The sequence below is a fragment of the Calonectris borealis genome, chromosome 3, assembly GCF_964195595.1.
Source record: "Calonectris borealis chromosome 3, bCalBor7.hap1.2, whole genome shotgun sequence".
Lineage (NCBI taxonomy): Eukaryota > Metazoa > Chordata > Aves > Procellariiformes > Procellariidae > Calonectris > Calonectris borealis.
The window spans coordinates 13,449,897-13,467,314 of NC_134314.1; positions in this window are offsets into that span (position 1 = coordinate 13,449,897).

The following is a 17,418-nucleotide window of genomic DNA, read 5'->3' on the forward strand; positions in this document are numbered from 1 at the left end:
CATGAGGTTCAACAAGGCCAAGTGCAAGGTCCTGCACCTGGGACAGGGCAACCCCCGGTATCAATACAGGCTGGGGGGATGAAGGGACTGAGAGCAGCCCTGTCAAGAAGGAGTTGGGGATACTGGTGGATGAAAAGCTGGACATGAGCTGAAAATGTGGTCTCGCAGCCCAGAAGGCCAACCGTGTCCTGGGCTGCATCAAAAGAAGTGTGGCCAGCAGGTTGAGGGAGGTGATTCTACCCCTCTACTCTGCTCTGGTGAGACCCCACCTGGAGTCCTGCGTCCAGCTCTGGAGTCCTCAGCACAAGAAAGACATGGACCTGTTGGAGCGAGTCCAGAGGAGGGCCACGAAGATGATCAAGGGGATGGAATGCCTCTTCTGTGAAGAAAGGCTGAGAGAGTTGGGGTTCTTCAGCCTGGAGAAGAGAAGGCTCCGGGGAGACCTTATTGCGGCCTTTCAGTACTTGAAGGGGGCTTATAAGAAAGATGGGGACAGACTTTTTAGCAGGGCCTGTTACGACAGGACAAGGGGGAATGGTTTTAAACTAAAAGAGGGTAGATTTAGACTAGATATGAGGAAGAAATTTTTCACAACGAGGGTGGTGAAACACTGGCACAGGTTGCCCAGAGAGGTGGTAGATGCCCCATCCCTGGAAACATTCAAGGTCAGTTTGGACGGGGTTCTGATCAACCTGACCTAGGTGAAGGTGTCCCTGCTCATTGCAGGGGGGTTTGGACTAGATGACACATAAAAGTCCGTTCCAACCCAGACTATTCTATGATTCTAAGAGCTTAGTACTGTCGACATGGTCAGCTTATGGCGGTTGACCTGGGAACCCAAGGAACGGGCTTTGGCGTGGTTTAATTTCTAAGTATAGAAGTAGTACAAAAGAGAAATAGTGCAAAAGAGAAAAAAAAAAAGGGGCACAGGATTTTAGGCCCTCTGATCTCAGGAAAACCATGCATTTCTATTCCATATGTAGTTCACGGAGGGAGCTAGAGATCCTTGACGAGATGTAAGGGCGGTGGGCATGACACAATGTGCTGTGGGCACGGTCAGTGTTTCTGCCTAGAAGCAGCCACTAGAGACAGGTCCTCAAAACTGCCTGTCAGGCGTGAGCATTGCGTGACTATTGCGGGGCTCCTTTGTGCTCCTGCGAGCCTTGGCTCCAAGAAATGCGCATGAGCAGGGGACAGAAAGTGAGGCTGCAAAAAGTCCTTTGATCTAACGATGTACAAAAAGTGAAGGCTATTTGCAAAAATCATGCCTTCATGTAAGGTCTTGAACTATCTTAAATGGAAAGGCATAAAGTTCTCAGAGGGCTAAGAGTTTTGGAAATAAATTTAAATGGTATGAAAAGAAGGAAATGTATTTTTCATATTGATACTAGCCTCTCAATATTATTTCTTCATCAGTCAAAACAGAGTGGTCCTGTCTCAGTGAAGTCATTTTGCAGTAACAATGGCAAAGGAGTTCTTGGTTAGTGATTCTTTGGATTGATTTTTTTGTGTGGCTGTTGTTCTGAAAATCTGCTAGCTTTGCCATAACTCTACTCTTTCTGGAGCTTTTCCAGTGACTTTTTTGTGCAAAATTCACTTAATTTCAAAAACGTGCTTTTTGAAATCCCACCTTAGAATGTCCATTTAGAAGCTATTGGAAAATTCAGATTTTAATGGGAAACCATCAATAAGGTTGACTGAATGCTAGTAATGCATATATAATAAGGGGATATGATTTTTTTTAATCAGCTTTTACAGGAACTAGGGAAGAATGGACTAGCAAGGGGATTTCTACACTGTGAGTTATCTTCAGCGCAAACTAACCCTACCAAAGGAAATTTTTGGGAGCAGTGCACAGGAGGTCTAGATGCACAGGTGTCACAGACACACATGCACTGTACTGTTGTATTTGCATGCTGCTAGCTTGAATTAAGCTCAAGATGAGATTTTATCTCTCTTGGGTGCAGGCCCATAAGAATACTTAATTCCCTTAGAATACTGAGGCTGAACTGCATTAAATAAGCTGCACAATATCAAAATAGGAACAAATATAAACAACTCTAAGTCATGTTGAAGTGCCACACTAAAGCATATATTTCAGGGAAGGAATTTTAAAAGCAACAGTCCAGCGTGTCTTACACTGCCACACCTGATGGCCCATAGAAACTTCTCCTGTCCTAGCATTTGTGTTGATAAGCTTTCAGTGATCCCTGTACCGTAGCGTATTTACCTGATTTCCTTAGGCATACCATTTTAAGAGTGTTCAGTGGCTTCTGCCCCCCGAGATCACCCAAAATACCAACTGCCTACTAGTGTTCTTATGCCCCACCCCAACTGACTGGTATCATCTAAAAGCAAAACATTTCTTATGGATAAACCCCATGCGTCATTTTCTACAGCAGCAAAAAAAAACCCCAACAAAACAAAACCATTTCCAAAACCCATAAAGGCCACTTTTCTCTGCAACGTACAAGGCTTGTTTGTGTGCATAAAATTAAAAAAATATTATTTAAAACCTAAGCTGTCCTGCATACTGAATAGGAGAGAACCAGATTGAGACACCTTACTGAGGTGGGGCTGCACTGGTCTGCAAACGATCTCTTCATCCTCTTGTCAAGAGCATGGTGGCCATGCAAAGGAGTTCTGGTGAGAAACAAGCTCTTCTGCGGTGAGGTACAAGCTCCTAGGATGGAGGGAGGGTTTAGGAGCACAGCCACTGTATAGGCACAGTCAAGGTAGTGTTCAGCATATCACTGCGGCTGTTCTCCTGACAGTTGAAGGATGTCTTTTTTAGGTCAGGAGATATTTGCTAGTGCTCTTTCTACTGTACTGACATTTGACATGGCATTTCAGAAGTGCATGAGCAACTCTGATGAACCTGACTACTGATTTCCCTATATCCCCTGTGACCGTAGTTTCATGAGTTACCACATGTCAGCTGAGTGGCAGTAGCTGGCTCTGTGTGTGTGCTTTTAGTTTGTAGCAAATGCAGATAAAACGAGTCACACCAGACCTCAGTGAGAAAGGTAATACTTTTATGTTATCCTTGGAGGTAGCAATGGGCTACGATTAAGTATGCAGTGAGCTGCTGTGGTTCAGCTGATGCATGGTAACTCATTAATATTCAATAACTTGATCATGTGTCAGAGCCCTCAGTTTTCTTTAGCTCCTTTAAAAAGTTTTAGGCAGGGATTATGCCTTGGGAAGGACTTTCCACCTTGGACAGGTATGATTTTCCCAGGAATTTAAGCCTGTAGCAGCTGGGGGATGTTCTGCCCTTGAGACTCTGTTGTGAATCACACCTAAGTAAGAAAAAAAATCAAATCCTACCCTGGCCTCTGGCTGGTACAGTAAATCTGTAAAAATCTCTCCAGCTGAGAGATATGGATCCACATAGACCTATGCAGAATGTAAATCACATAATCCCGAGAAAACTGCCTGGGCCGCATAGGAGAGGAACTGTAGCATGCACAGAATACATAAGAGGGACATGTGCAAAGGCAGACTCTTCCCCCACAGGTGATTTGTGAGGGTTAACATTTGGTTTGTGAGAGATTTAACCGCTGCCTTCTCGCCCCTCAGACTGTTTGGTAACGGCAGGGGGGGAAGATGCAAGCTGCTCCTTGCAGCATAAAAGAACAAGAGAGCTGGGTGGCCCAGGTAAAAATAAGTTTTATGAAGCAGAATTTTAAAAGAAGGCATTTAAAACCAGGGTATTGTACCCTTTCTGTCAGCTAAAGTGGCTTTTTATGGATATCAGCTCATGAGGCTTGACTGAAGGTATGCCAGGAATGCCGGATAGGTCAGCTGGGTGCTGAACTGACATGTCCTGAAGGAGTGAGACATGATCCAAGAGCAATGCCAACATTAAAACATGTGTTAGGGTGTGCCAGGACAGAAAATGATCAATACCTACTACTTTTAATAGTCCTCAGTTCTGCGCAGCAGCAGTGAGCAGTCCGTGAGATGTTTTATTGATGACACTGTGGGCTGTGAGAAAAACCCCATGGATAAAGATTTTTCAGGTTTGCTTTATGGCCTTTCCAATAAGGAGTAATCTTTTTTTCAATAAGATAAGAATTATCGGCAATCCTTTAAATTATAAGAAATGCCTGAAATATACCTTAGCTAATTTATCTTTAATAGGAAAGTAATTACAAAGCCAATACATACCTATTGATTGCTACAATTACATTTACTGGACTTCATCATCTACCTACTGTTACACGCACACAGTCTGCTAAATCTTTCAATTTGTATTTTAAAATCTTAGAGAGGGACTTGTAACTTACTAAAGTTAAAGGCATTGCTGCGTACAGGAATACACTTTCAGTTGTTTAGAATTTCCCTTATTTTCTGGGCTATTATTTTTTAAGCCAAGCATCTGCTTTGTGTGGAATTCTGTGCATATGCATAGAAAATTTTGTCCAAAATTCTTCAGCTGTTTCAGAAAACTAATACATCACTTTTGAGAAAAGTATATGATTTTGTTCATGTTACAGAGGTGATTTACTTTAAGTAATCTGATTACCCACATGCAACCCTATGGGGCTTTAAATTTGGCAGGGAGGGATGGTGCCTTTTATAGCATCTCAGTCCTCATCTTCCCACAGCGGCACAACGTCACCCCATTCTCTCTGTAAAGTCATTCCTTTTTCTCATTTCATTGTCTGCACTTTTACAGACCCACCAGTTCTCAGGCCAAATTTCTTTTTTGTGCCTGAGCAGGAGGTTTGGCCAGAGACCTCCCCAAGCCCCCTCCCAGGTGGCTGGTTTGACCTCTGATTCTCCATCCAGCCTCAGCTCCTCACAGGCACTGCTCTTCACATCCTGCCCATATTTTCCTCCCAGTCTCGTGCTACATGCTGCTTTTTTTTTTTTTTTCTCTTCACAAAAACCCAGTGTCAAGTTCAACTCCTCATTTCATATTTCTAAAGCTTTGCTGTTCTGAACTTCACTATGAATTCATTTTCCCTACCTTTTTTCCTTGTTTTTACTGGGATGTTTTCCTTTTCTGAAGCACATTTAACCCTGTCTGGATGCTTCTAAATTCCTGTAGTACCACACTAAAAATACAGCCTTTTCCCTACAGGGGACCAAAAAGATTACAGAGACTGGAGAAGCTCCTTGCAACTTCACCCACACACCTGTGCAAGGGTGAGGCTCCGTTTGCTTCCTCGAGGCTCACTCCTCATGACCTCATTCAAAATCCTGACTCAGATAAAACTCCCCTTGAAATCGATGGCTATATAGACTAATTAAGAACTTCTGGACTGGAACCAAACATCTTGTTGAAAGCCTAATTAGAGATGATTATAAGTTGATTGTCTACAGTAAATAAAATAACTGTTCTTCGTTTTTTTTTCTGCTCTTCTTGGAAAGTTGAGAGTGACTGCAGGAAAAACGTGTGTTGATGTTGTGTTTTGTGCACTGCTGTATGTAGGTGGCTGCTCTTTGTGAGTGTTCAACACTGTACAAATCTTCTTGCTAAAAAAAAAAGGGAACAAATAAAAAATGTCCATGTGCTAAAATTCACAACATTCTTTCAGTGAATGCGCCTGGGCTCATTTTTCAGGACACAGGGTAGAAACACCATTGCTTTACCCATCTGTAACTTCAAAGTTATTTTGAAAGGAGTGATACAAAAATTATTATATGAATCCTGCATGAGATTGTAAGTCTGATCTTATGCTTCATTCCCATTACTTTCTCAATTCTTCGAATTCTGTAACAGGCTGTTGGTTTCAACATCCCAGTGGGATCTGACCAAGTCACTGTCCAATCATCACCAAAGTAACACTGAAAAACTCATAGGGAATTTCAATGTGGATTGAAACAGTTTATGTATATTGTGGGTTTTGTTAAACTCTGGAAAATAAGATTTCATTGTGGATTAAAAAATGGCAATATAAACAGCCATATGTACAGAATTCAATAATAAATATGTACAATATGGTATAGCTCCTGTAAGCACAGGCATTCCATATCTAGCGCTGGGATTATTATTTACAAAAACTGGTGCATTTCAGTACTAAAAAATGAAATTAGTTTGTGCTTAGGCTGATGTTGTAGAGGCCTGACTGCTGATGCCAAGCAAGCTAGCTTGAGTATTTACACTGCAATCTGAAATACATGGATTGTGTGACAAATTTTCAATGAACAATATCAAAACATTAAAAATTGTCATTTATAACTTTTTTTTCTCCCTCCATGACCTGTAGAATTTCATTCATACTGACATTCACGGATAGCAGTTTTCCAAAAATAAGCACAGAATAGTAGTTTTTGTGCAATGTATCATCTCAGATGTGGTAATCTTTCTCTGACTCCATTTCTTTCCCTGACCAGGTGGGGGGGTTCTTGGCATAACATTTCTCAAGAATAACATCCACAAATATATGGCAATTCTCTGCTGACATCTGGGAAGAGTTGGTTTTAGTCTATGTTCCAGCTCTGACAGCAAGCAGATGGGATCACCATTTTGACTGGATCATAGAAATGGTCTTATTCTGAGAGTCCTATTACACCAAAATCCACAGCAATGAGTCTGGGCCAATGGTTCTGGAGTAATGCATTATAATTAACATAATCATTGGACACAATGTGGAATAATTGCCCTAGCAAAAGTGTTCTGTTTAGTGTTTAAATCTCTAGATGGGGGAAGATTTTGGGGGAAAAAAAAAGAAGTCTGGATTTTTTTTTTGTTTTTGTTAAAATTACAGAACAAAATAAGAATTCTGCAAATAGTTTTCTGTACTCTATAAAACGTTAGCCTTTTTTCTGAATTCAGTTGTTTATCCTATCTCTGTGAGTTACTAAGTAGCTGCGGAACTGTATTAATCTTAATGTTTATATGGATGTTTTATGCTTTAGTACCTTTATACCTAAAAAGGGAAAGGAGGAGGAGTTTACAATGACCCTGTTAGACAGTGAAGAATTTTACAGCGTGAAAAATGATACAAGATTTCAAATCTCACAGAAAGGCTGCAACCAAGCCAGGAAATGAAGCCAGGGTAGTGCCAAAGGCCATCTTTCCTATTTTATTGTCACTCTTAAAGTTTACTAAAAATAGGAGTTAAGTAAGAAGCTCAGAGAATTGGTCTACTTGTTCCAGTGCCAAGAAGAACTGAGTCAAGAAAAATCATTCAAATTTTGCAGATCTTTACTTTAGAGCTGTGGACTTTCTCTTGATGGTGATTTCTGCTTCCTAAAAACGAAAGTGTTGTCACCTGAAATAGCTGCTCCCTGGTCACACAAGAGGGGTACCCAACAATCAGCAGTCATCACCATCATCATCGTAAAAGGTGAGCATTCTCCAGCTTAAGGGGTATCAGTCCATGAAAATGTGATGTGAAATTAATGAAGAGGATAACAATCCTTTTAGGAGGGATCACTATTTTCCTCTTAGAAACAGGAAAAGTTGCAGCTGAAGTTGCTTTCCCAAAATTACCCCAAAATTACTGAAGTTAGATTTCAAATTGTCTTTGTCTCTCTGAGTGATCTACTCACTAGCTTATGTGACCCTTGTTAACCCAAAAGGCATGTGTCTTCAAGAACACTTCTGCACTCATTGTCATCTTAATAAACATCATAACCTTGACAGAAGGCATGTTTCAGCTTTTATTATTTAACTCACAAGCCAACATTACCCAGGAGATAATATCATAGGTCCATATACATACATTCGCAGCATATGATGGTCCCTGCAGAGTGAGCTCTATAAGATTACACTGCATTTGTGCATATGCAGGAATCTGTGCACATAGATCTGCCCATCATTCCCATCTACATCCCAATAACTTCTGAATCACGTAACTAGCTTCAACCCAGTATAGCAGAAGTTAGCAGGAATTAAATATCCAGTTTTGTAGGAATAGGTGGCTGAGCAGGAAAGAGAGATGTCATTAGTGGTCTAATCGAGTCAGACCTTCTCTGATCACAAGGCTGCAGAATGCTCTCCACCCACTGGAGAATTCACACAGAAGACAGCTATTATGGCTGCCCCAACCACAGGAAAAGTTTTAATTGGTACTCACACCAGAGAATCCAACCACAAGACACAAATCCATAAAAAAACCCAAGCTTCATTAGCTCTGCTGCAGATGGAGCTGCTTGTCTCTCCAGGAAGCACTCTTTACCTTATTTGTGGCAATTTCACCAGACTTTTCATCTTCCATTTCATTTGAGCTAATCTCTCTCCATCGCAGCTAGCCCGCTGAGCTCTAAGAAACAGATGTATGAGGTCCCTGACTGCTGCTTGGTGAACTCATCTTGTGCCATTTCAGTGCTAGTGCTGCGCCGCTCCTCCACATCCACTCCCTTTCCAATCTCTGAGTACTTTGAGCTATCACAGGGCAGCTGTGGATCAGTGAAGGTTTCACAGAGAGCCCTCTTACATTTATGAGGGGAAAAAATGTTTGCAACTGCTATATTTGTCATCTTTCTCCAAAAAGACCACCTCCAGTTTCCCAGTGTTGGCTAATATGTGTTTCATCCCTAAACTAACTCCAGTCTTCTGTACAAGCTTGCTACAGCCTTCTCTTATCAGTAAAGTGTTTCTCCTGCCTCTATAAAACCCAGATTTTTCCTGTCTTTGTGAATTGCCTAGAGGGTCACCCTCTACAGAGAAAGGCAGGCATCTCTGAAGAGAGACATTCATGCCAGATATTTTTTAGGACATTTTATAGGCACTCTTTGGCAGTGCCTATATGTTTTACTGATACAGGGGGGTCTAGGTAAGTAGATTAGATTAGATACCTAAACTTGAACATGGTTGAAAATGTGTTACAAAATCTTATTCAGAATATACGGACTATAACCTAACATGAACATGACATAAAGCAGAACATAATATCCGATTGAGAACGGAGATTTGGAAGTTAAGTGATTTTTTGATGACAGCCCAACCCTCATTTGGAATAAATGGCATCAGCAGCCATCAAAATCAATAAGATCATGTTAACAAAACGCCAGCTAAGGATGTGGACTTAAAGTAACATTATTTTCTTTTCACTAAATAGAAAATGCTAGGGAGGCAGTTGTGCTCTTGAGAAGACCCAAGCAAGTTGTCATACTTTCTCTCTGCCCATCTCCTCTACCCGCAGGGGAAGAAATGCTGACACACAAAAGTCTTGTGAAGCTTACCATATTAGAGAAGAAAAAAATTTCTAAAGAGAAAATCTGTTTGTCGATTAAGGGCAGTTCTAACACCAACTCAAACGGGCGAGATGCCAGTGAAGTCAGCCCATTTTCACCCTGGAAGGGAACTCCGCATACGCTTTGCCAAGAGTGGGCAATGAGATACAGACCCACATGATGACCATGGGCTCACAGAGATGTTAGCTGGCCCTTCATGTTTAATTTGTAGTGCTCTCTACTGTGAAGAAGGGAAACCTCTAAGCTGTCATCCTTAGGTTCAAAGCAGATGTGTTATTTTAACTAATAGGTTCTTAAAAGCCTCCAAATGCTCAGGCACTTAACATAAGTTACAAGGAAATGGAAACACAAGAGTTAATGTTTTTTGGAAGTTATATCTTACCCATATGGGATCACGGGACAACTTAATCTAATCGATCCTTTACATCTCTAATTAGAATAAATCCTATTTTGTATTAGCATTTAAGGCTTTTTGATTCAGATTACTTTCCTAATCATTACAAAAAATTCTATATTAGGATCTCCTTATCCATCTTTAATATAAAATTCTGCAGTATTTTACAAAAGTGCGTGACAGTACCGCTCTAGATTGGGAGACAGACTATAGGAGAAAAACTATAACATACTGAGATTGCCGACAAGTTTCAGAAGACTGTCTATCCCCAGACAATTTTGGCTGCAGATTAATATCCTTTTGCTTTTGAAAATATGCCTTGGGATATGCAAAGGCCTCAGTCACATTTTTATATGGTCACCCAAGGGTGAGAGCATGAAGGGCTTTAACACAATTTAGGGGAAGCATCATCAGACTTTTCTGAAAGATTTCTCCTCTAGGTACAGTTCTAGAAGTCCTTAATTTAATTTATAGATCTGTCAGGATTGGTGAATATAGTGGAACATATTCTATTGTGTGTGATGCACGCTCTTCTTTCATAAAATCAGCTAAATGGAAAGGTGGAACAAGAGCTACCACAGTAGCCCACCAGGAATCCTTCATGAGCTATCCAGGGATATACCTCTTACTTTTAATTTTCTGAAAAATCTCAGAATACCAGAATTTCTCCTTTTAACATCTTCATGTGAATGTCAAGAAGGAAAGGACCACTACTGACTTCTAGCTCCGATGGCTACTCGTGCACCTCCCAAAATCATGTGCACGGTCTTGGCAAAATGCCAGGCATTTCTGTTCCGTTACATCGCAGCGCTGGCAAGAAGCCAAGGAATCAGCAGTTTTGGTTTCCGTGAGGAAAAATTCTTCCCAGAGAGTTTGGATGTGATGGGATTTTAATGTGATCCAGGATGCTTCTTAGGTCAGCGAGTCTTTTCTAGGTGGCAAAAGGAAGTGTTACGAAGAGGAAGGCCCTAAAACCTGGCATTTAGGGTGTTTTTTGAGGTAACTCTACCCCTGCTTTTGGCGTGTTGCCCCTCACTGCATGCAGGGAAACTGTATTCAGTTAACGATATCCATAACTGAGGACTTCATAAAGTTGTGACAAATGCAGCTGATTGCTTTTCTCAGGCTTTGCTTGCTCTGTTTTTCAAGTGCAGACCAGCTGCTGGAAAATAGTATATCAATTCTTGCTGTAAACCACAGCTCTTAGTACCGAGGTGCTACTTCAGCCTTTTCTGAGAACATCAGTTCCTCCAAACTGAAACCACTGACACTGTACAGGGGCATTTGATTCATTTTCTTTTTGTATTTTAAGCAGTATCTGTTAACATCCAAATTATTCTCTGCTTCCTGCAATGCTCCCTAAGATAAGAGTGGTTCAAGAATGCACATTTGTGGTAATTAAACCATCATGAAAGTTGCAATGTCAGGAAATATATGGTTCTCCCCTCTTTTTTTCCCTTCTGTTTTTTTTTTTTTTCTCCCTCTTGTCTATTTATAGAAATACACCTCACCATTTACTTCAGAGGCAGTGACTGGAGAAGCAGATATTTAGAGGAAGTCCATTTGCTTGACAAAAACATCCATTACCTTTATCACCAGTGGAGACCAAAAAAGAATCAATTACAATACTTCACTTGGGAATGACTAATTGAATTCTGAAATATACTGACACTCTGAAGTCACTGTGGTAAGCTGAATACCGGTACTCGTAAAAGGCAGGAAATGTTGTAGATAAGATGCTGATTCACATGATTTGAGACTAGAATGCATTTTCAGTTTGTGTTGATGCTCTAAGCTTGTCTGATTTCCACCAACTCTTACTAATCAAGGGTCAGGGAATTAGCTCCGAAGAGAGGACTGCAGAGGATTTGCACCTGCTTGGTTCGACTATGAAATTAGCTCTGGGTGCTAAATGCACCGCATCCCATCCTACAGTCAGAGATCAGCTGTCAGCTCCTTGTTCAATCATAGAACCACTTAAATTAGTCATTTGACTGGCTTTAGTGGTGCATCTATCATAAGTACTCTATTATCCTCCTCCACATGTGCTAGCACCTTCAAATCCTGCAGGTGATGGCGGAGAACATAGACAAGGGTATTGCTGGATGGCCTCACTGGGGGTGTGCTCTGAGTCCTCATCCTGCAGCTGTTCAACTGTGTCGTATATTACTGTACATTGAATAGCTCCATTGAACATCCCTGGGGATGGGACTTCATCATCTGTGCTGTTAAATTGTTAGGAAGACCCTTGGCACATCTTTAGCTGGGGCCAACCTCCCTATCCCAAATGCCTCAGAAATGGTTCAGAAGCTATCATGGGGCAAATACCATTTTCAGTAGGCACTTTGGGTGAATATCCTCCATTTGGGCATTCGCACTGAGAGTAATGTTCTCAATGCAGATTTTACTGTGTCATTTGACCTCAGTGACAGAGAACAATGTGGGCCACATTTAGTTTACCGGTACAGACATTGTTTCCATGTTGCAACAAATAACTCTTCAACTTAAAAACTGGAACTCAGGAAGTCTAGCCCAAGAAATTGAAATTTTATATATACGCTGCAAAATTAATTGAATAATATGTTAATACTTTTCAGTTAATTCAGATATAAAAAGCTGCATATGGATATAATATAATTATTACGCTTACTTAGCAACAAGCATGTGGTTCATTACTGAAGGAGACTTGCATGTGCTCAGGGGATCCTCTTTTTCGCACTCCCCCTGAGCTCCAGGAAGGAAGGGGTGACCTTCCTGCCCTGGTGGAATCCACCCTACAGACACATCCAAATCAAAAGGTAGCTTTTATTTCTAGGGCTTTCGGAAAAGCTTCTGAAGAGGAAAATGCTTTGGTCTTTGCAATGTCCTAGGGGCCTGATCCAAGCACTTTGTGAGCAGAGAGAATTGCTGAGTTTGCTACAGAAGGTGAAATCTCAGCGCCATTGAAATAAATGCCACCGTCCCCTTGATCTAACAAAGTTAGGATTTCAGTCCATAATGTTGAAGAAATCTACCTCCATATGTCTCAACTTTAACTCTTTGAAATAACAGTAGTTCAGCAACATGTTTCAGTGGTAATGTACTCAATGCTTCTTTTTCCACAAAGGAAATAAAAGCACATTCTACAGGTACACTTAATTGAAACTTGTTACTAATTGATTTTTCTAATATATTTTATTTAAATGTTGAAAGGGCTGGCCTTCTTCACAAAATTAAATAAACTATTAGATTCTCCGGATTCTCCCTCCTAAATTGACTCAGTCTCATTTGTATCTAAGCGATTTGTGATTCATCACGGTGCCAAGAAGGAATGCCCCTGTTAGAACTGGTTAGGTTATTCACCATAGCAGAAGAAAAAAAAATGTCAGGAAAGAAATGTGTGTTTATGACCTGTGATCTGAAGAAGAGTGGAAAGGTTTGAGGAGTAGAAAGTAAGAGACTGTTTCCACTACTAAGCTCCAGGTGGAGGTGGAGGGAAGAGAGGAAGAGGAGGAGAGGTAAAAAGGGTAATTTGATGCATATTTTTAGTGCATATTTACATTGCTAAGTGCTTTGATGGGGACATCTCATGAGAAATTATATTTTAGGTACAATCTATCGGTGTGGAAAAACTGGCACAAGAACCTTCCCTTTTTTGGACAGGGTCACAGTGTAATTTTACGTACTGAACATTAAATAATGTGTACACAACCCACTGGATGTCATGATGCTATTGGGCGGGACTCGGCACTAATTCTGTGTCAAACACTGCTGAAGAGAGTAGTGTCCGTAACTTAGATGAAAAATAACAAGAAAAGCAACAGCTGAAGCTGAAGTAACTTGCCTATGGGCAGACAACAGCAAGTTGGCAGGACTGGGATTAAGCCTGGTTTTCTGACTCTTAATCCCATGCCCTGCTTGTTCAGTGATAACGGACAGAAGTGAAAATGGAACAGAAATTGTAACAAACTTCTGTATCTCTCTTTGCCCTTCTCTGTCCCTTTCCTTGCCTCCCTCTTGGGTTAAGGTGAAGTTTTTACTTAGAAAATTACTTCCTATCCAAACTGATTCCTTAAACCTAATAAAATAAGTGTTGAATCAACCATGACATGATTTTATGCAGATAATTTATTTTGAGTAGTTATTTCTGCTGGTGTATAAGATGCAATGTGTTCATTAATACATGGACAAAGCTAAGAGGATAAAATGTAGCTTCAGAAAAACAACTTAAGGAATACAGACTTGTTACATGGAGATGCCAGGTCAGTTGCATACACAAATGCGGGGGACATAGCAACTCTGTATTTTAGAAACAGGTTTTCACATATTGTTTGGATGCCTAAATGCAGGTGTCTTAAAGCGCTTGAAATTCAGCAAAGTTAGAAAACTTTGATGTCATCCTGAAAAATCAGCTTTTTTACAAGGAAATTCTCAAAGCTTATATAAGAACAAGTATACATTTTTTCAGTCATGTCACATACAAAAAATGACACGCACTCCAATCTCATTTCCAAGGGTTTATACTACATATTTTCAGTGCACCTGTTATGCAAACAAAAATTGTACTTCCAACTGAAATTTTATCTGACCGTGTCCACATTCTGTAGTAAAAGTTGGCTTGCTACTGAAAAGTCAAACACTAGAGCCTGAGGATGGTCCTGAAGAAATGCTAACACAGATCCTCACTTTTCCCGTATTTTCAATTAAGTAGAGTATGAGCTTCTCAGAGGAACTTAATTTTGTACAAAAAGGCAGTCATGAATATAGATGCACTGTGGGAAAAGGAGTCTGGCCAATGAGCTGGAATGAGATGGCCAGGAATGCAAACTGTAATTCCTGCAAACTCCTTTGGCAGCATCTAGTTATAAGTTTATCACAAGAAAAGAATGATGTTTGCCACAGGAAAGTCTGTTTTTTTGTGTTCTCTTCCTGTAAATCCTTACGCTAGCATCAATTTGCAGCACTTCCATTTCCTGAAAAATTACCTTTAGTAATGTCATCTGGGAATTATACCCATGTTGCTGTCAATATATTTTATATTGTCTATAAGTGATGGCAAATGTGCAGTGTGCAGAGACCCCAACAACTGCTTAGAGCCTTGACAACTGCAAAACAAAGATGTTCTGTGCTGGCCTAAGCTTGTGAGAATGAGAGAAGTGCTGGAGCCAACTGCATACTTTGGGAATTTTCCAACTCTGGCAGGAAAACCTTTTTTTTTTTCTTTTTTGGTAACAAATGGCACTAATGAGAACAAATGAATTTCAGTAATTAGGTTAAGAGGCTTAAACAAACAACCTAACTAGAACAATGAAAGATGAAGATGGGAATATAGATTATTGTAAGCTTATTGTCATTGTAGACTGATAATGGTTTAGTGGGCTAGCTGGCATTATTTTAATTCATTTTGTCACAAGCTTCATTCCAGAGCTGCCCATTTCTCTATCTGCTGTTCAGATTTAGAAACAGACAAGCTGTATAACAGAACGGGAAGAAAGTAAATTTGAGAGCTGCTGGGGGGTGAATTGACTGCACAGGAAGTAAATTCCTTGTTCAGTTAAAGAACAGCTGTAGTTTTTACAGAAAGGGAGCTCAGTCCACAAGTTAATGTCTCTAAGCTTTTGGAGAACAGTGTTCAAATCCCTGCTCTGTTGCATGTTTTATGTATGAACCTCAGTTTCCCATTAGCTAAAAACTACAGTAAAAGACAGGAGAAATTCTGTCTTGCAGGACAGAAGCTTATGACATGCTCCGATAAGAGGTAATGAGTTCATTTAAATGTCTTATGAACCACTGTAATATTTTGTAAATTACCTTACTAATTGGCTTCGGCTGAAACCTGCGTCTTGAAGGCGCAGGAGCGGGCTGTCCCCATGTGCCGCAAGAAGAACGGGCAGGGAAGACGACCGGCCTGGCTGAACGGGGAGCTCTGGCTGGGACTCAGGGAAAAAAGGAGAGTTTACCACCTTCGGAGGAAGGGGCAGGCAACTCAAGAAGAGTACAGGGATCTCGTTAGGTCGTGCAGAGAGGAAATTAGGCAAAAGCCCGGCTAGAACTCAAGCTGGCCACTGTCGTGAGAGACAACAAAAAATGCTTTTACAAGTATATTAATGACAAAAGGAGAGCCAAGGAGAATCTCCATCCTTTATTGGATGCAGGGGAGGGGGGGGAACGTTGCCACCAAGGATGAGGATAAGGCTGAGGTACTCAACGCCTTCTTTGCCTCAGTCTTTAATAGTCAGAGCAGTTATCCTGAGGGTACTCAGCCCCCTGAGCTGGAAGACAAGGACGGCGAGCAGGATAAACCCCCCATAATCCAAGAGGAAGAAGTTAATGACCTACTACGCCACCTGGATGTTCACAAGTCTATGGGGCCGGATGGGATCCACCCGAAGGTACTGAGGGAGCTGGCGGAGGAGCTTGCCGAGCCGCTCTCCATCATTTACCAGCAGTCCTGGTTAACAGGGGAGGTCCCGGACGACTGGAGGCTGCCAATATGACGCCCATCTACAAGAAGGGCTGGAAGGAGGATCCGGGGAACTACAGGCCGTTCAGCCTGACCTCGGTGCCTGGGAAGATCATGGAGCGGTTCATTTTGAGGGCGCTCACAAGCCATGTCTGGGACAACCAGGGGATCAGGCCTAGCCAGCACGGGTTCATGGAAGGCAGGTCCTGCTTGACCAACCTGATCTCCTTCTATGACCAGGTGACCCGCCTCGTGGATGAGAGAAAGGCTGTGGATGTGGTCTACCTGGACTTCAGTAAAGCCTTTGACACTGTCTCCCACAGCATTCTCCTAGAGAAGCTGGCGGCTCACAGCTTAGACAGGTGCACTCTTCGCTGGTTAAAAAACTGGCTGGTCGGCCGAACCCAGAGAGTTGTGGTCAACGGAGTTAAATCCAGTTGGCGGCCGGTCACGAGCGGTGTTCCCCAGGGCTCAGTATTGGGGCCAGTCTTGTTCAATATCTTTATCAATGATCTGGGTGAGGGGATCGAGTGCTCCCTCAGGAAGTTTGCAGATGACACCAAGTTGTGCGGGAGTGTTGATCTGCTGGAGGGTAGGAAGGCTCTGCAGAGGGACCTGGACAGGCTGGATCGATGGGCCGAGGCCAACTGCATGAGGTTCAACAAGGCCAAGTGCCGAGTCCTGCACTTTGGCCACAACAACCCCAGGCAACGCTACAGGCTTGGGGAAGAGTGGCTGGAAAGCTGCCCAGAGGAAAAGGACCTGGGGGTGCTGGTTGACAGCCGGCTGAACATGAGCCAGCAGTGTGCTCAGGTGGCCAAGAAGGCCAACGGCATCCTGGCCTGTATCAGAAATAGTGTGGCCAGCAGGAGTAGGGAGGTGTTCGTGCCCCTGTATTCGGCACTGGTGAGGCCACACCTCGAATCCTGTGTTCAGTTTTGGGCCCCTCACTACAAGAAGGACATGGAGGTGCTGGAGCGTGTCCAGAGGAGGGCAACGAAGCTGGTGAAGGGCCTGGAGCACAAGTCTGATGAGGAGCAGCTGAGGGAACTGGGATTGTTTAGTCTGGAGAAGAGGAGGCTGAGGGGAGACCTCATCGCGCTCTACAACTACCTGAAAGGAGGTTGTAGCGAGGTAGGTGTTGGTCTCTTTTCCCAAGTAACTAGCGATAGGATGAGAGGAAATGGCCTCAAATTGCGCCAAGGGAGGTTTAGATTGAACATTAGGAGAAATTTCTTTACTGAAAGAGTGGTCAGGCCTTGGAACAGGCTGCCCAGGGAAGTGGTTGAGTCACCGACCCTGGAAGTATTTAAAAGACGTGTAGATGAGGCGCTTAGGGACATGGTGTACTGGGCATGGTGTGTTGGGTTGACGGTTGGACACGATGATCTTAGAGGTCTTTTCCAACCTTAATGATTCTATGATT